Source organism: Alosa sapidissima, chromosome 18 (genome assembly GCF_018492685.1).
Source record: "Alosa sapidissima isolate fAloSap1 chromosome 18, fAloSap1.pri, whole genome shotgun sequence".
Lineage (NCBI taxonomy): Eukaryota > Metazoa > Chordata > Actinopteri > Clupeiformes > Clupeidae > Alosa > Alosa sapidissima.
The window spans coordinates 7,548,585-7,562,687 of record NC_055974.1 but is presented as its reverse complement, the minus strand read 5'-3'; positions in this window follow the sequence as shown (position 1 = coordinate 7,562,687).

The following is a 14,103-nucleotide window of genomic DNA, read 5'->3' as shown; positions in this document are numbered from 1 at the left end:
CCCAGACACATGCACAGGTACACACCCTGATCACTCCTTCACACAGGCATTACAGAGCACGCACACACACGCACGCACACACACACACACACACACACAGACACAGACAGACAGACACACACACACACACACACACACACACACACACACACACAGACACAGACAGACAGACACACACACATACAGGAACAGACACAGACAGACAGACAGACAGACAAACACACACACACACACACACACACACACACACACACACACACACACACAGAGAGAGACACAGACACAGACAGACAGACAGACACACACACACACACACACACACACACACACACACACACACACACACACACACACACCGTCTGCCATGGGAAAGGCATTTAAGTGTATTTCTCTCAGTCCTGTGTTGTCGGCCCCATTGTTCTGCAGGTGTTTGAGGTGAGCTCTAGAACATAACCCCCACAGAACCCGATACTAATGAATCCCTTATGGAAACATGCAGCGTAATAAGGCACAGTGAGTGGACAATGCACACACATCCCTGTGCCAACGTTCTGATCCCACTGGAATAGGCCCCACACCCTACAGCCTCACACAGCAGATTAGCAACCCTGTCCTTACTGCACTGAGCTCTTAGAGGAATCAGTGGTGAACAAACACGGTTCTCATGGATTACGTGGCCAATTATGAGTCACAAGTTCACACGCAGCTGGCCCCAGATATTTGTAAAATGGCCAATCTATAGTGGCGCTCCGTATGTGACCCCGGTCACTGAAGGTGAGAGGCAGTCGGAGTATCGGAGAGCCGCAGAGTGGGACGAAGCCTGTGAATGCACGATGCAGCCCTCTCTGGCTCATTACAAAACAAAAGGCCTCAGAGAGTTGACAGTAATAACAGTGCAATGATACGTATGAGTGCGCAGGCTAATTCTAGAGCCTGAGTGGTAACTGAGCTTTGGGAGGGGAGAGAGGTGAGGGCTTTCTGCAAACTCACTGTGACGGCACTGGCTACGTCACATACTGTAATACACAGCCTGTGTGCCTGTGTTTATCCGCTTTCCGCGGTGAGGGAAATAAATGATTTAGTATGCGGGGGCATGTTGCTCTGCTGTGTTATTTTTAGCAGGGGCCCCTAATTAGGCTGTGCCTACAGAATGGCACAGAATATCTTTGGATTATATTAGGCCGACTGGACGATTGACTGTTGTGTGAGTACTGCATTTGAGGGTAGGCCTAATTGCTTCCCACAATGGTTTTGCAAAGCTTTTGTCGTGGAAAAACTAGTCCACTTTCGAATCCACTAGCAATTTATCACTTGACTATTACTAATTAGCACTCTGGGACAAGGCGTCCGAAGGAGACAGAACAGACAGGAGATCTCTGAAGACTGCTGAATCTTTATTCACCGTATTGCAGTGATAATCCAGTCTAAACAATGTTCAGACCAGGAGTCAAGCAATAGGGTGAGGTGAGATGTCATCAGATGGCGGCCCCCGATGAGATCTGAAATCAAAATGGCTGCGGCCTATCTTTTATACTCCTTAACCTTGAAGTTGGGCCTTCTCGCCTCCCTCGAAAGACACCTGTTGGCCTATCAGCATCCACCAAGGTTACGGATATTGGTGGGACCCCTTGTCATATCATGTATAAAAATTATATGCAAAACTGTCTGATTCTGTTTTTTTCCAGTTTCCATTACCTCATCCTCTCGCTCTTGACCGTCTAGGCCCAGTGTCACTGTGCACTCATTCACCCCACTCTTTGACACCTGGCCTGGTCTGCTTAAGATGTGTACAGGCCTTGAAGTCTCATAATAATTGCAGTAATATAAAAGTTTATAAAAAAACATACATGCATCCTTTAAGTCATAGAAATCCACCACAGTTTTCTGCGAAAGACAAAGGAAGTAAGAGCCACACACATATCTGATATGAGCCTAGTGCAATGCACATGTGGGACAAGAACTCTTCAGGATGACTGGCCTCGTTTTTCATATGCAACCTTCATGGCAACAGGCCATTTGTGCTGCAATCAACCTGCAACCTAGCCACCAGGAGCAAAAAGAAACATTCTCATTCCAACTTGGCATTCAGTACATCATTGCATCTGAAACAATATTGACAGAAGGCACATCTTGACACACACACAACTCTTTTTGGTTGAGCAAAAGTTTTTACCAATACTGTGCAGGGGTCCTGCACGAAAGTAGCCTAGTGATGCAATCGTACAGCCCAAACCCAGTTTTGCTGTGCTGTACAGAAGAGCGTCTGCACATGCATGGGAGTGGGTGAAAGTTGGTAAGGACTTGCTGGCCAGCGGACGTATGAGTGTGACTGTCTAGCTCCGCCTCCCTCGCTCCCTCGGCTCGCGCATCCGACCCGGACCTTGGCCATACACCCACCCAGACCAGGACATGCTTTGATTAGAAGCTCCTGCTATATCGGGAAACGGCTAAAGGGTATCGGCTTTTCATAGCGCATCCTAAACTACACGCATACTGTTTGGGGAACTTGCTAATTAAGCCATCTTGATCAGTTACTCTCTTTGCACATGATTGCAAGGAATAGGGGATAAGAGTTTGCATGCTAAAGTAAATATGGTGGCTGTTACACTGATTTGCTAAATCACTTGAGTTTTGCTTGACATCACATCACCTCTCCAGCCTAATATTTAGAATACTTGTTACCAGGGAGTCTCATGAAAATAAAAGAAAACAGCTTTGCTGTGTCTGCAATAAATAGCCTACATGTCAACTTGTAGATTCTATTTAAACCGCAATTGCAGAATATGCATGCAAGTATCTGATTAACTTTCTTTCTTTGTTGTAACTCCCACGCATAATCATGGGCTGGCCTGGATGGAATCCAGAAACGAAGCGAAACATCTAGCCTATATATCCGAACCGTGGGTAGAGGTGTTTTGTTAAATCTAGGTTGAAAGAGATGGAATTATCAATCGAAATAGTTCACGCTTTGGACAATGGAGAGAGAAAGGCGACGTAGCCTACCATCATTATGATGTGTCGACCACAACAAGAACCTCGCGCATCACATCGCTGCTTCCCCCTTTCCGCCAGAGTGTATAGATAGAAGAATAGATACAGAGTAGGTGAAAGTGGGTCAATATGTATGTGACTGCTTGTAGGCCTAACCCTTGCCGTTGATTGACATCTTTATTTGCTGCAACCATCACCGTGGCCCAGATTCCACGGTTTGTAGGCTACCGCGGGGTGCGCCATGTGACACAGTAGGACACCGGAGAAAACAAACACGGGGGATTTTTTTATATATGAAAGATAGGCGACAACACAGGTGAAAAAATTTCGAGTAGGAATCAAAAAAATTGACCTGAAAAAGATGCAGGAAAGTGGGATGCAATGTCAAGGTTGACCTACAAGCACAGTATACACACCCAACCTCTCCATAAGCTTGTTTTGATATTGTGTGAGTCTCAGCTTATCACAGTGTAGGCTATATCAGACTGCATACTCTCTCACAGACAGTGAAAGGGTTGAGGAACATCTAACAGCCATTGTTCCGACCCTCATAGCATATCTGACTAATTTCCATTTCATCTCTGGCCCTGCGTTTGAGGTCATCTTAGCAGAGGGCCAGGTGTGGCTGGTCAGCCCGCCTCTCTGCTCTGCTGGTAGGTGAGATTGACACGGACGGTGCAGGCCGGTTCCAGGCAGGTGAGTGTGGTGGACCACACACACAGGAAGTTCACACAAGGATAAAACACTAGGCCTGCTGGTATGACTACACTGAGATCACACTAGAAATGGTATGCTTGACTCATATATATGTGGGTGTTTGTACTGATTGATACGTGGGGCTTTTTTTGGTTGGGCCTCCCCAGGAGAGTGAGCATTCTTATACCAGAGCATTTCATAAATGGTCAGAAATCATTGCTGTACTTGGCTTGTTTTAATGGCATTGAGGTTGTATTCACTGTCAGCTAAAATCTGTGTAGTGTATGGTGACATGATTGACCATATAATCAGCTTTGGTAGCATAGTGTAGCAGCCTTTTAATTGTAGTGGAGTTTCACTGTACAGCAGAAGGGACAGGTGTGTGGCTGCCTCAGCGCTTTAGAATCTGGAGCTGGTGAGTCAAGCGGTCAGGCCCAGAGGCTCTACATTGTCAGACCATTAGGAGGCAGAATGATGCCTCTGCTATATCTTTATACAGCAGTTGCTTCTAGGCCTGCAGTCAGCAATGTCTCTGTAATAAGATGCGTAGGTCGTGGATTGTACTATCTAGAGGGCTCTTTGGGGAAGTTTGGGGGGGGGGGGGGGGGGCGGTGCAGCTCCTGTGTTAACTGAGTCCCTGGAGGACACGCAGTGTAACAGGTGCACTGAAGCTCCTGTTCGGAGCGCCGGGTCGAGTCATCGCCTTGCAGCGGCGGAGCAACTGTGCGTCAGAGAGCCGTGAAAGGCCCTTCAAGACCTGCCAGCGTGGCTCCGACAAAAGAGCCCCCGCGCGGGCCTTCAAAGGAACAAAAACCACGGCGGCACGTGTGCCCGCACGTATACACACACACACACACACACACACGCACGCACACACACACACGCACACACACATGCGCGCGCACACACACACATAACACAACAGTCACCAAGGCCAGATTCTCCTTTTAAAAGAGAGGAGGGGGGGGGGATGTCTTCTCTTTAAAGTGCCCAGCTGTTGCTGCGCGTTGCTGGCGATAAAGACTGATTGAAAAGGTTGGCGCTGCTGCGGAGCTTGGCTGCGTTATTGTTCCGCGACGCAGCAGCTGTGCCAGTCCGTCTCCGCCGTAACATTCCAGGCGTGCTGGGGATGTTTGGTGGTCTCGGCTTTCCAGGAGCGCTCCTCCTCCAAGCACGGAAAACACTCCGCATCTTGGAGCTAATTACCTCAGATGCACACTATCATGTGTAGTGTGTTTCACTGAACTGGGTTTTATGAGTGAACTGATACAGTATGTCACTTACATTTGTTCTCAGTCATTTTGGTGCATTTTTCAGATTGAAATAGAACTGAATTGAAATACAGGTCAGCATCTCCATCATCCAGTCATGTGTGCCCATCATAAAAGCAATTTCTCATTACTACAAATGCTTTCTATGATCTATGATTGTGTTCAATTGTCTGCTGATTTTTATATTATCTATTACTAATGTCATGTTGGTCAAAATTCATTATAAAGGTTCTGAATAGTTCTTCCTCCCAAAACATATAGCCATTAGCTCATTACTTAAGTAATAATATGCAAATGTGTTGAACCACTTGTCATATGTGACCTGTCAAGTTTTTCACTTTTTGTAATGAACTGCAGCTGTTTTGTAAAACATTCTGGTCTTTTTCCCTGGTATAACAATGCATGGCATGGTCTGGTTAAAAACTGCAGTACAAATAGTATAGTAAAATGATACAGTATATATAAACCCTGTCTGGTCTCCTACAATCTCCCACATACAGTAATGTATAACTCTATAGTTTTGAAATTAATACTGTATATATCAAGCAAAAAACTGCAGCCCTGTGTATTTACATACTAACAGAGAAAACTGTTATATTGATGACATGGCTAAGCATTTTGACTAAGCATTTTGACACAGGAACTTGTCATTCTGATAGCACAGACAAGTCGATTGCTTTTGAGATATAAGCAGTTTGAGCAAGTTAAATGTGTTTGCAGGTAATCCACTGTGTGATGCATTTTGTGTGGAGAAATGCACTTACTCTTGCAACTGTTAATGATGATTCGAGCGACTGAGGAAAAATTGTAAATCAGGGGATGCTGGAAAACACCTAAAATGGAAACAAAACAAAAGAAAAAACTTTGACTAAAACATGCCTATTTTCACTATCTCACTGGCAGGTGCTGCTTTGAATCAAACCATTAGTTTAGGTGGCCAGAAAAAGAGCAAACAAGAGCAAACAGTATGCACTTCTTCCTCTGGCGCGCTCCTCTGTGGAAATAACTGGAACATTCCTGTGCAAAAATCTCTTAATTGGCAGAGAACTTTCCGACGTGGGAATGTGGGCCAGTCCTGTCGCTCGACTGGATTAGTGTGTGTAGTTTCACAACAGATTCCAGTCAGATAACAAGCAGACATGTAAGAGATGAGGAGCTTAAACTATTTTCAGTAACCTGCATGGTGTCTGCAGGGACATTCCAGGATATTCTTAGCTGCTGAGTTCTAAGTATAGAGATAAAAGTGCCTAACTTCGGGTCTTCCTGCCTTTAAATACCTCTCCAAGACTAAATATACTTTTGCATGTGCTTTTTATAGAAGTGGGCATGAGGGACTCCAATTTGGGTATGGCTGAGACAAACTAGGTTAAGCTGAAGGCACATGATCTTCAAAGACACAAAAGAGTACAGTGCACAAACATTAGTTTTTATGTAACATTAAGAATGCAGAATGGTCATTGTCTATAAATATAAAAATAACACACAAATAAATTTAGGATTGAACATTTTGCATAATGAATTTGTATGACCGTGAATGTGAATGAGTTATTGGCACAAATGATTATCCCCCTGGGGACATTAAAGATTCTTTCTTTCTCTTTCTCTCTCTCTCCCTCTCTCTCTCTCTCTCTCTCTCTCTTTCCCTAAACCACATATTTGCATGTTTCACATACATCTGCCATGTTCCCATTAGTCACAAGTTTTTCTATGAAATGAGATATAAATATATAATGCACTTAGCGCAGCACAGGGGCTCTCTGTCGGTGTTGGACTGTCTTGCAACTTAACAGCTTCTGGGTGAACTCTCTTTCTCTCTCACTTTTTCTCTATTTCCCTCACTCTCTTTCTGTCTCATTTATGTCAGATGTACAACACTGTACAGCAAATGTTGTTCACTGTGTAAAACAAGTTGGGGCGCAGACACACACACACACACACACACACATGAAATCAGCTGGATCTTTGACTGCTCTTTGTCTGGAAGCGAAAGGCAGCCCAGGTCAAAGAGGAGCAGTGTGAAGCGAGAAGGAGGCTCTGGCTCTGGGCTTCCCCTGGTTCTCTCCACTGCAGGGCGCTCGACGACTAACTGTCAGGCAGGAAATGCTGTGCTCTGACTTCTAAGAACAAAAGACCCACAGAATTCAGCAAATGATGGCGTCAAATGAATCAATCAATACATTCATAAATGTATAAATGTTTTGGCCTTAAAAACACACTATATCCCTGGCAACCTGGCAGAAAGTCCTTTAACTCCTAATAAGGTTATTCTGTATGAGTGGCTCAGGACAATTCAATTGAATGACCAATAACACAGACTCAGACGGGTCTCCCCCTACAGCATTCACTGGACGCTGCTATGCTCTTGACTTAGTCCCTGCAGAGGCCTAATAAATCACGTCCTGTGGATGAGCTGAGCTGGGGGTGGGGCGATTACGAGTGAAATACTGTCCTGCAGATTTCTGCGAGCGTGCTCAGAGGCAGGTGAGACAGCAGGTGGTGGCCAGAGGAGAGAGAGAGAGAGATTGATAAGCCCGCTCTGCTCTGCTCCACTCAGCCACCCGTGGTCGGCAGGCTTGGGCACCTGTTGGACCCGCGCCGGCTTGGGCACCAAAGCTCCAGCCAGGCCTCATCACCGCAGCACCCCCCCCCCCCCCCCCCCCACCTCCTCCATCAGTCCCCTGGCTCTGCTTTTGAGCAGGGAGGCTGCCTCCTGCCGACTCCAGGGTTCAGTTTCATTAAGAGCAACAGCTGACACGCTTGCACAGCATGTCGTGTGGTTACCAAAAGCAGGATAAAGCCGCTAACCCCCCCTCTCTATACACACCCCTCTCCCCGTGTCCTCAAAAAAACCCCACCTCTAACAGGCACACAGATGTTTGCACCCGCAGAGTTGGCAACGACTCTTCTGTTGACTCCCGGACTGACTGCTGGACAGTTTGTGCTTTTTTAACGGTATGAATTTACTGCGCGTCTTTCTTAATGTGTTAACTCAAGTGCCCCCCATCCTCACCCCCACCTCTCTCTCTCTCTTTCTCTGTCTCTCTTTAATGTCTCTTTGAAGTTTATTTGCTCAACAAAGTATGCAAGAGTGCTTGCAAGTGTTTTTGCGGGTTTTATGAAAGAGAGGGACTCTGACTGGACGTGCCTGGGAGCGTATAGCGTGCTTGTGTCTGTTCTCTTAGTCACACAGAGCACGTCTCTAATGTGATGAGTGACGGGCCATTCTTCTAAAACGCATTTACGCACTGTCTTTTGATCCATTACTATTATGAGTGAAGGCAATAATTCATTTCATCTTTCATCCTAATAGGACTGAAAAGCTCTCTGTTGATGGTCAACACTGCCAGTTTTTGCCCCATTCATTGTTCGTTTCCTCGCTGGTATCCAATGCAAGCCTCTTCTCATGACTAACCACCACCAGAAAACACCTGCATCCACAGCAGTGTGACCCCACCGGGGATGCACACAGGTACAGGTAAACCCTCTGCCTCACTGATGTGGTTAGTGTGAAGAGCCGCGATCATCACAAGTCACCAGATAACCAGAAGAACCTCAGAGAAAAAAAGTCCTAGAAGGAGCCAGCGTCGTGGTGCCAGTAACCGTTCATTTGTTAATGTTCTGAGAATTAAACGGCTTTTAAACGGAATATTGCTTTCAGGTGATTGGATGAAGAAAGAAACACAGAAAGATCTCTTTGGAAAGATAAGCTTATGATATGCCTCTTTGACACCGCAGAGCAGCACCAGAGTTAAGACAAAACCAACAGTATTACAGCAAATGTGATGGTCTGCCTGTGATGGTCTGGCTAAATACAATGCTATTGATTTTAGGCATTGTAAGCATTTCTGTGATATAATGATGAAGTTCATTACTGTGTGCCACCTGTATCCTCCATATCACTGCAGATGAGTATCACACTCATTGTCAACAGTCTGGCAGTGCACAAAGGGTTATTCTTGTCTTCAGTGTTTGACAAAGTGCTGAGATAAGAAAGCACCACTATGCAAGATCTGTTCAGTGACTCTTCCAACTGCATGTTTCGTTTTTGCTGACTGCACCACCGTGCAATCCAAATAACCCTGGTTTTCTTTTTTTTAAAGTGGGTCAGCATGATGAGAACGTGCAGGGATACAGTTTCAAAAGAATCAGTCTTTCACTCTCTCTCTCGTGCTGGAAACCCCCAAGGTGGAAGGATTTTGAAATTTCAGCTGTTGCACTTTTTGCGGGGTGTTGCACTACAAGAAACAACCAACTTAACCCGTGTTGAATCAACCCTGTATGCTCAAACACTGTTGAGTGTGTGTGGGGGCGAGTGTCTCTCCTCTGGCCTACAAAGGGCACACACACACACACACACACACACACATCGACAGCCGTGAGTCACTCCAGGTTTCAGTGCCCTGATATCGCGCCGCAGGCATGTGGTCTGCAGCAAAAGGCCAGCACCGTGTCAGCACTGATGAGGGTGGTAGATACGGTGCCGGAGTGAGAGGATCATAGGCACGGAGAATGCTGTGCTCAACCCCTGGACCGTGTTTGGCCTCGGCTCGTTATGTAACTCGCCGTCCAAGTCTTGCAGGATGTGTGAGATTTGGAAAGAATTAAGACGAATTACATGGAAGCAGAACTTGGAAATAGAAACATGCTTGCATTGCAAAAGGAAGCTGAGAATCTGAGAAATACAATATAGTAGATAGATAGATAGACAGACAGACAGACAGACAAACAGAAACATAGATAAATAGATAGATCAATTATAGATAGATAGATAGATAGATAGATAGATAGATACTTTATTGATCCCCAAGGGGAAAGAAAGATAGATAGATAGATAGAAAAACAGAGACACTGCATGCAAGCTGAAGACAGCTAATTAGCTGAGCAACAGCCCTGAGTGAGTAATGGCTATCTATTGAGAGTGCCCTCGGCTCATGTTCCAGCATGACCCAGCAGCTTCCTCCCCAGCCGCTGCTGCATCCAGGCAGGCAGATGGTCCTGACAGGAAGGGGAGGAAAAAGCCCCCTTCACAGGCCTTGTCTATTCAGAGGCACTGTTCGCCATCCACACAAAGCATGGTGCTTACAAGCGGCCTTTCCCCCGGCAAGCCCAGAGCCCTGACTCACCTCTCCTCACTCCCCCGGGGGCAGCAACGGTAGACTGTTGTTGGGTGGCTTTTTACGGTGACTCACTAAACTGTGTTTGTGTGTCTCTGTGTGTGTATTCTGTGTTTGTGTGTGGGTGGATTGCTTCTCTCTCTCTCTCTCTCTCTCTCTCTCTCTCCCTCCCTCTCTCTCTGTGCGTGTGTATGTGTGTGGTTGTGTATGTATGTGGGCTGTGAAACCTGATCCAGCAGTATGTTGAGGGCAGCAGGTAGAGTGGCGCAGTGCTTGGCTTGGTCTTTGCCCCACCAGGCCCTCGGGGTGTAACAGCACTGGAGCGGCAGCTGCGCCACTCAGACTCCTGTCTCCTCTGGACGGCCCCCCTGCTCCCTCACCCTGGACAGACCCCCCTCAGCTGGGGAAGTCCTGCTCCTCCTCCATGGGTCAAACTGTCAGGTCTTGAAGGACACTTTTGAAGCTCTAATGGCTAACAAAAAGAACATAGAAAGGACAACTGTCAGATCTGTATGTCAAAGAATAGTTTTTTTATGTTTTGTTTATATTTTATGTTTATATTTGGTCTTTATCTTTTGGGTTATGTTTATCTTTAGCTTTATGTTTGTTTATGTTTAGGTATTTCCCAGATGCTTCTCTCCAAATGGACATTTTTGAATAGGTGGAGAGGTGTTAAAGATAAAAGAGGCATCTCAATATTTCCATGATGATGTCAAAGAGGATTTAACTGGAAACACAGTCTTTGCTTCCACTCATTGGTGGGTGATTTGGAGAGGTCCAGCATCTGTTAGAGGTCATCAGGGGCCTTTGGGTGTAACAGGGGGGAAACCCCATCACTGGAAAAACAGTTTCTGAGGGCCTGAGAGGCTTACTGAGCTCTGACGTGGTCACCCAGTCATAAGCAAAGCAAAGGACATCATCATCAGTGCACAAAAAACACGGTTTGCTGCTAAATCCCACTCGTCTTGCTCTGAAGGAAGAACACCGCTTGTGCAAACATGGAACAAGAGAGTTAGAATGTGAAAAGGGAGAGAAGTGAGAGTGAGGAGAAATAAAACCATTAGCACATTTGACCTGCTCCAACACTCACTTCTCATCTAAGTTACAAGAATGTGTGTGTGTGTGTGTGTGTGTGTGTGTGTGTGTGTGTGTGTGTGTGTGTGTGTGTGTGTGTGTGTGTGTGTGGTTTCTGTGTGCTAGGAAATCTCTCTCCGCAGACCATCGCCACACTTTTCACTTCTGCAGAAAAGTAAACTTTGACCAAGACGTCCGAACTGCCCTGGCTTATTGCACCTGCTTTGCATGTCACTGGAAAACGAGACATTTTGGGGGTGAATTCATTACCACCAAGCTGCTACTCCAAAGGGCTACTCAGGGCACTCCCAACACTGGTGCGAACTAATTTCTCTCTGTCTTGAGAGTGTAAGAGTTCCTATTTTATGTATCATAAACATACCTGCTGTTTGGTGGAGGTATTCAGATGTCTGCATAACTTTGTTATGTGGACCTGCAAATATCTGCATGAAGCTTTTAGAAGGAGGCTTTTAAGTAGAGATTCAAGCCCTTTATGTCACATCCCCCTGGTGTTGTCACTATAAATGTCATTTGAGAGGAGCAGAACTGACTCTTACTAAGAATTGTACTACTGACCATTGGACTATTTGGCACTGAAGTGTTCTATGAGGTAGTTTTCTATGAGGCATGCTGGTTTCCTTTTCTTGAAAGCAAGATGCACGAAAGCCCCCCCCCCCCCCCCCCCCCGCCCCCCTGCAAGGCTTTTACCGTAAGAGGAGAGGCGGTCGAGCTTACACTCTTCCGACGCTCTGACCTCAAAGCACCCTGCTCTTCAGCACTCACACACACTGCTGTGGAGGAGAGAAAGTGCTCTGTGGCCGTGGTGTCTCTCTCTCTCTCTCACACACACACACACACACACACACACACACACACACACACACACGTGCACACGCACAGTTCTGGAATGTTTTACCTAATGAATGACATTGGGCCTACAGACAACAATGTGTGTGTGACTGAGGATTGATGTGACCTAACCAGCAGAAATATGTTAGCTATGAGTCTAACAATAGATCATTACAATATTCCCAACAGTGCCTGGGGTGTACAGTGAGTCACTGTGGCCTGCCTGCCAGGTCCACTTTGACACTATCAGTCTACTGACCTAAGGCTATTATGTCCTGCCAACAGCAGAGAAGCCCATATCAATGCAATCTAATGCATGCATTACAAATCAGTAATGAGATACTGAGAACGTTTTAGATATATAATCAATAAGTGGTAAAAATAATCATCATGTGTTTGCAGAGCCTGAAAGAGGAAAAGTGTGTGTGTGTGTTTGTGTTTGTGATGGGTTCTCCGTATGCTGTGTGGCTTCCCATTACAAGGCTGCAGGCTAAAAGAAGAAAGTCGTGCGGGTTTCTTGGTAAATATGTATTGAGTGGCTCAGGTTGTACATGTCCTGACAAAGACATTACCTCAAATAAACCATGAATATGAGGTTTTAAAGGGGAAAATCAGCTTTAAAAAGATGTTCCACAGATCACTTAGCAACACAGAGGGGTGAAATTGGATTAAAAGTGAGCCTGCTCCTGAGTGAGAGAACATCACATGGTGTCTTTGTGGTTGGAAAATAAATTGTAAACAATTCTAGGCCAGGAACATGGCGAACCAGAGGCTTTTCAAAGCAGTGGGTACAGCAATCACACTTATCTGAATACGAAAGGCTGACATGCATGTCTTTGCCACTGCCTGTCATACATGATTAGTGACCACCAAAGAGCAACTCATGATATGCTCAGTGAATGGTTGGTGGTTTTTGAATAATGGCAAGACCTAGCAATTTCCCAGTGGTCCTCGAATAGGGCTACCACTGGCTTACAGTCATAGCATAGGGCAAGAACTGACCAATACTTCGGATAAGGTTACAGAAACATGGATTACAGTATGCATACTGATAACTAAAGGAGAATGCCATTCAATGCTAGCGTGCTATACTGGGTCCAGGCTACATCCAGCTGTTGCTGTGCATAATTGAGACTGACTGGTGTGTTTCAGTATTAGGATGGCAGAACAGCAAGGCCACACTCGGGACCAGCGATCAACCTAATGAGTCGCCATGCAAGGAATGCAAGAAGACAGAGAGTACCATCCATGCTGGATTGAGCCGAAGTCCGCAGCTCACTTTATGAGTAAATCTGCACAAATACCATGCATGGTGCCACACACACACACACAATTGCACATGCTCGCCATGTGTCATGCTAAACAGAGATGGGCTGGGTGACTAACCATCTTAGGCAGTACCACCCACACACACACACACACTAGGGATGGATCTATTAGCGCAATACTGGAATCTGAGCCCATGTCCTCTTTCCCTTTCTGTTCTTCCAGTTCTACAGCTGTCCTGGATGCTCTAGGCAGGCAGTCATACCAAAGCATGAAGATCCCAGTCATAAAATTAGATTTGATATTTGACCTATCAGTGGCAGCAGTGCAATAATTCTAAAATGATTTTAGTACAATAAAATTGTGCAGAATGGGTGCATCTGTCTTCATCTGCGCCTCTTTTAGCTTAGCTGCGCCCCTTGCCTTAGGCTCTACATGCAAACACACACAAGGACAAAGGTTCTCTTTTGTGTGAGAGGAAGTGCTCTCAAGCAGCAGTTGCAGAGAGAGAAGACAAAGACCAGTAAATATGCTGGTCTACTCTGCCTCCTGGTGGTGAAACAGCGTACTAATAAGGAAAAGTTGCAATATTGAAAAGAAAACAGAAATACTGAAATTGAAATGTTTACATGAATGTAATATACACTTGTGTGGTGCTTCACTGTCAAAACTAATGACTTGTCAATGCAATTGCTGCAGCCAGAATTTCTCCATATTTAATAGATGGTCAGGTTACAAAAAAGCTTTGTGAAATGGTTTCTGGAAGCAGCTTCTTTTCATTACTAGTTTTAACCTCGACTCAAATCTTCAAATCGACCTCACAATCCCTCAGTATCACTCTG